Source organism: Nicotiana tabacum, chromosome 13 (assembly GCF_000715075.1).
Source record: "Nicotiana tabacum cultivar K326 chromosome 13, ASM71507v2, whole genome shotgun sequence".
Classification (NCBI taxonomy): domain Eukaryota; kingdom Viridiplantae; phylum Streptophyta; class Magnoliopsida; order Solanales; family Solanaceae; genus Nicotiana; species Nicotiana tabacum.
In genome coordinates, this window is record NC_134092.1 from 57,553,952 (window position 1) to 57,559,951 (window position 6,000).

Here is a 6,000-nt window from a genome sequence, read left to right on the forward strand (position 1 = left end):
TCTTGATACATCTTGGCGGCACCTAGATGAATGGAGTACCGCAAACTGTGGGCCTCCTGAAGATTCAACTCATGCAATCCATCTACACTGGGCACACATTGACTGCCTTGCATCCATAACACACTATTATCCCTAATGGTGACCTCCTTGGCATCACTGTGTTGAATTGTGTCCTTGAGGACAAGCAGATGGGGGTCATCATACTGACGCTCTCAGATACTATCATATTGAGAAGACCGAGAAACCACACAAGCCAAAACTTGTCCCGGCTCCGAAACATCCAAACTAGTTGGCCAAGGCCTGAACATCCAATGCTAATGGCCTCTCCGCTGCCGGTAGATATGCCAAACTGCCCAAGCTCTCCGCCTTACAACTCAAGGTATCGTCCACCACATTGGCCTTCCCGGGACGATATAGAATGGTGATATCATAGTCCTTAAGCAATTCTAGCAATATCCGCTGCCGAAAGTTATGATCCTTATATTTGAACAAATGTTGTAGACTCTGGTGGTTGGTATAGACCTCATAAGGGACACCATACAATTAGTGCCACCAAATCTTCAAGGCATGAACAATAGCTGGTAACTCAAGGTTGCAGACAAGATAGTTCTTGTCATGCACTTTCAGCTGTCTAGACGCGTAGTCAATCATTATACCGTCCTGCATCACACCGCGCTGAGGTGATGACACTACGCATCACAATACACAGTATAAGACCCTGAACCCGTAGGCAACACCAAAACTGAGGTTGTAGTCAAGGCAGTCTTGTCCTTTGAAAGCTCTTCCCACACTCCTCGGTCCACCTGAACGGAGCACCCTTCTGGGTCAATCTGGTCATAGGTGCAACAATAGATGAGAAACCCTCTACGAAACTAGGGTAATACCCTGCCAAACCAAGAAAACTCCGGATCTCATTAGCTAACGATGGTCTGGGACAACTCTGCACTTCTTCAATCTTCTTCAAATCTACCTTGATCCCTTCTCTCGACACCATATGACCCAAAAATTCCACCGAGTCAAGCCAAAATTCACACTTTGAAAATTTTGCATACAACTTCTATTCTCTCAAGGTCTGAAGCACACTCCTTAAGTGTTGTTCATGATCCTCCTAGCTCCAGGAGTACACCAATATGTCGTCAATAAACACAATGACGAATGAGTAAAGATAGGGCTGGAATACACTATTCATCAAGTGCATGAATGTTGCTGGGGCGTTGGTCAGCCCAAATGACATCACAAGGAACTCGTAATGACCATACCGAGTCTTGAAGGCAGTCTTCGGGATATTTGGCTCCCGAATCTTCAACTGATTATAGCCTGACCGCAAATCAATCTTTAAGAACACTCTAGCACCCTATAACTGATCAAATAGGTCGTCAATGTGTGGTAATGAATACCTGTTCTTCACTATAACCTTGTTCAACTGTCAATAATTAATACACATGCGCATAGAACCATTCTTCTTCTTTATAAACAAGACCAGACCACCCCTCGGTGATACACTGGGCCGAATGAAACCCTTATCAAGCAACTCTTGCAACTGCTCCTTTAACTCCTTCAGCTTCGATGGGTCCATACGATATGGTGGAATAGAAATAGGTTGATTGCGCGGCAATTATTCAATAAAAAAATTGATATCCCTAATGGGTGGCATGCCCGGAAGATCTGCTAGAAACTACCGGGACTGACACAATGGTGGGAGTATCAATACTGACATCTCTCACATATGCTAGATTTGCATCACATTCCTTTCAAACCATCCGCCGTGCCTTAAGGAAAAACACCACCCTACTAGGAACATATTACAAGGTACCCTTCTACTCTAACCGCGGACAAAACCTGGCATAGCCAATGTCCCCATATTAGCGTGGCAATCAAGAATAACATGATAGGGAAACAACCAGTCCATACCCAAGATACCATTAAAATCTACCATACTGAGCAAAAATTGGTCGGCCCTGGTCTGAAAACCACCAAGAACAACTAAACATGATTGATACACAGGGTCAACAATAATGGAATCTCCCACTAGTGTGGACACATAAACAAGAGAACTCAAGGAATCACGGGATATACCCAAATATGGAGCAAAGTAAGATGATACATAGGACTAAGTGGAGCCTGGATCAAATAAGATTAATGCAACTCTATGATAAACCAAAACAATACCTATGATAACTGAGTCAGATGCAACCGCCTCCATCCTAGTCAGACGAGCATAACATATGGCCTGGCCTCCCCCTTTAGGGCGACCTCTCCCCACCTGACATCCACCTCTAGCTTGCCGTGCAGGTAGAGTGGCAACTGGTGCGGTAACCATGGCCTGAGAAGCCTGAGGACCCTGTGGAATACGTGGGGCCTGAGTAGTCTATGGAGGTACATCCCTCCTGAGTATGGGGTAGTCCCTCACCATATGACGAGTGTCACCACACTCAAAACAAGCTCTCAGAGAACGTGGATGCTGGAACTGGCGCAGGCCTGGTCGGCTGGACTGACCGTGAAAAGAACCTAGTGGAGGAGGTGCACTAGACATTAGCTATGCATAGTGCGCAACCTGAGACCTGGGAGTCACCGAAATACTGCAGAAAGCTAGAAGTGCTGAATGAACAAGGCGGCTCACATTGCCACTACCATGGCGGGTTGTAATTGGGGAACGAGCACCACTATATGTGCCAGAATCTTGAGGCCTCTTGTCCTCTCTCTCCTCTCTCTCCCAGGCCCACATACCCTCCTACTCTCGAGCCCTGCTGAACATAATACCAGGGTTGAGCCCCTCAATAAATTGATGAACTCGCTCTCTAAAAGTGGAAACCAATATAGGTGCATGTTAGGACTACTCGCTGAACCTGACAGCATACTCTGCTATGATCATAGCACCTTGGTGCAACTGCTCAGACTCTGCACGCCATGAATCACGAAGGCTCTGGGGAAAAAACTCCCTCATGAACATCTCTGAGAACTGAGCCCAGGTGAGTGAAGCTACCTCGGCCGGGCTACCCATCTCGTACACTCGCTACCACTTATACGCCACTCCCTTAAGCTGCAACAAAGTGAAAGCAACACCACTCGACTCCATATTACCCATAGTTGGAGGATACAATGGCACTCCACAAGAAAACCTTGTGCATCCTCTGCAGCCAAACCACTGAAAGTAGGAGGTTGGTACTTCCTGCACCTCTCGAGCCTGAGCTGCTCCCCCTCAGAAGTTGCTGCCATAACCTCGGGCTGAATTAGGACAATTGGCTGCACTGGTATGACCTCTAGGACCTGGTCAACCCAGAACAGCTGCTCTGGGGTGCAGAGTGCGGGATTCTATGATCCACCCCTGACCTGAGATATGGCAGGAGCAAGTTGAATCAACCCCGCCTGAGCTAAAGTGCCAAACATGCTAAAAAATTGGGCGAGAGTCTCCTGAAGAGCAGGGGTAGTAACAAGCATCTCAGGTGCCTGCCGTCCAACTGGAGCTACTGGTAGCTTCTCTATAGCAGCTCGAGCAGGTGCTCTGGCTGCACTATGTGCCCGTCCTCAGCCTTTACCCAGGCCTCGGCCTCTTGCGGCTCTAGTAGAGGGTGCGGGTGTCTGATCATCAGATCCAGTTATGTGTGTCCTCACCATCTGTGAGAGAATATAAAGACAAATTTAGAATTTCAAAGTCAACAAATTTGCATGATAAGGAATCAGAGAAGTCTAACTTTTCCTAACAGTTCCATAGCCCCTCGAAAATAAGTTCTCCGTATCAATCCGCGAGACTCTACTAAACTTACTTGTGACTTGTCAAACCTATGAACCTAGATCTCTGATACCAACTCTTCACGATCCCAATTTCCTTCCGTAGTATGTCATGATGGCACCTACTCCCTAAGACTATGTAAGCCTAACATTCATGCAGAAATAACTGAAATAATTATTAAAGTCTCACAACTCAACAACTAATATAAGGAAAATCTCTACAACGCAGCATATATATAATTGTCCAAAACCCGGCTAAATACAAGTCACAAGCTCTATAAAGTGATATTGAATATCTCTATACATCAGTGGCTAATAAAGGATAAGAAAATAAAATAATCTAGGTAGAGGGGGACTTCGAGGTCTGCGAACGAAGGCAAGTATCCCTCGAAATCTCTGAAACTGAGCTCTCGCTAGTGCCTGGACTGGTAGGAGGTACTTGGATCTGCACAAAAAGATGTGCAGAAGTGTAGCATGAGTAACCACAATGATACCCAATAAGTGATAAGTCTAACCTTGGTAGAGTAGTGACGAGGTCAGGTCAAGGCCCTACTGGAATAAATAAGAAACTGAACAAGTGTATAATAGTGAAACAATGATAGCAATAGAAATGAGACAATTAAAGAATTACACCGAGAATAGCTACACCGGCAAATAATACTTCACAGAAGAAAACAAGGGATACAATGACACAAAACAAAACAACAGAAACACAAGTGAAGAAATAGAAAGTGTCAACAAGAGTCACTACCGAGGTACTGCCTCGTAGTCTCAAATCACAAATCAATTCACAAGCTTTCCTTATATCACCGCGGGAGCCTTGCATTTAGTTTTGAAAATCATTTTTCCCAAAATACCATCACGTGTTTTAGCCCACCTTATCACACGGCGTGGCTTCTAGTAGTTCACATACTAGTCACGCATATCAAGCCCACCTTATCTCATTGTATACGTTTCAACCCCAAAACGTTATACTACCTCATGTGTATAAATATTATAACGTATCACATCGCACCTCAAATGCCCAAAATCAAAACTTGCCAAAGAAACCAACAACAACAGTGTTTTCACAATAGATACCCCATGGCTCAACCACAATGTACACACGAGTCTCAACAGTAATAAGTGGTAGTGAATAACTCAACAAGAATAATATTTCACAGCTTAACACTTTGCCTCAATGCGAATCACGACCTTTATAACTCAATACCAATTTCAACAACAAGATATTCCAAGAATAACAACTCCAAGTAAGGAGTTCAGTGGTTCAATAATGAGTATGGAATAAAGAAAGCAAGAACTTCAACTAACATGTAGAGAATTGAGCAAATAAGTGCTAAGACAAGTAGAACATGTGAAAATAGACTAATGATGATGAATATAACATGTTAAGATAACTCAATTAAGGCATGAAAGGAATCTACATAGCTAAAACTGGTAAATTTCCATATTTAGCCCGTGTACACACTCGTCACCTTGCGTACACGACTTCCACACATCACAATTATCATAAAACAACACAAATCCTAAGGGGTAATTTCCCCCACACAAAGTTAGGGAAGACACTTACCTCAAAACACGCTAACTCAATCAACTAGTAGGCCTTTCCCTTGATTAACGAACTCCGAACGTCTCGAATCTTGCTAAAACAACTTCATACCATAAATAGAAATTATAGGAAACTAATTCGAATGATAAAGTTACGATCTTTGCAAAGAAATAAAATGTCAACTCAAAAACTCAACCCAGGACCGCTTCTCGGAACCTGACCAAAAATACAAAATCCGAACATCCATTCGATAACGAGTCCAACCATACAAGAATTACTCAAATACGACCTCAAATCGCCTTTCAAAACCCCAAATTTCACTCTCAAATCCCTGCTTAGATGATGAAAATAACAATATATTCATGAAATATAGACCAATCCGGGTTAGAATCACTTACCCCAATGATTTCCTTGAAATACTCTCGAAAACATTTACTCACACCGAGCTCTCTAGGTCCAAAGTATGAAAAATGAGATGAAACCCATGTTTTGAACTTTAAATTCTGCCAGGTGTTATTCTTCTTCGCAATCGCAAAGCACAAATGTACATGCTGCCAAATTAACATTCCATGACAGCGGAACTCCGCGAACGCGACACACTACCTCCGTAAGCTACGCGATCGCGGAACACATAACGCGATCGCAATGAACAAAAATCCGTGGACCTGCAGCCTCCTCTTCCTTCTTCGCGGACGCGACAAATGACACGCGTTAGCGATTCA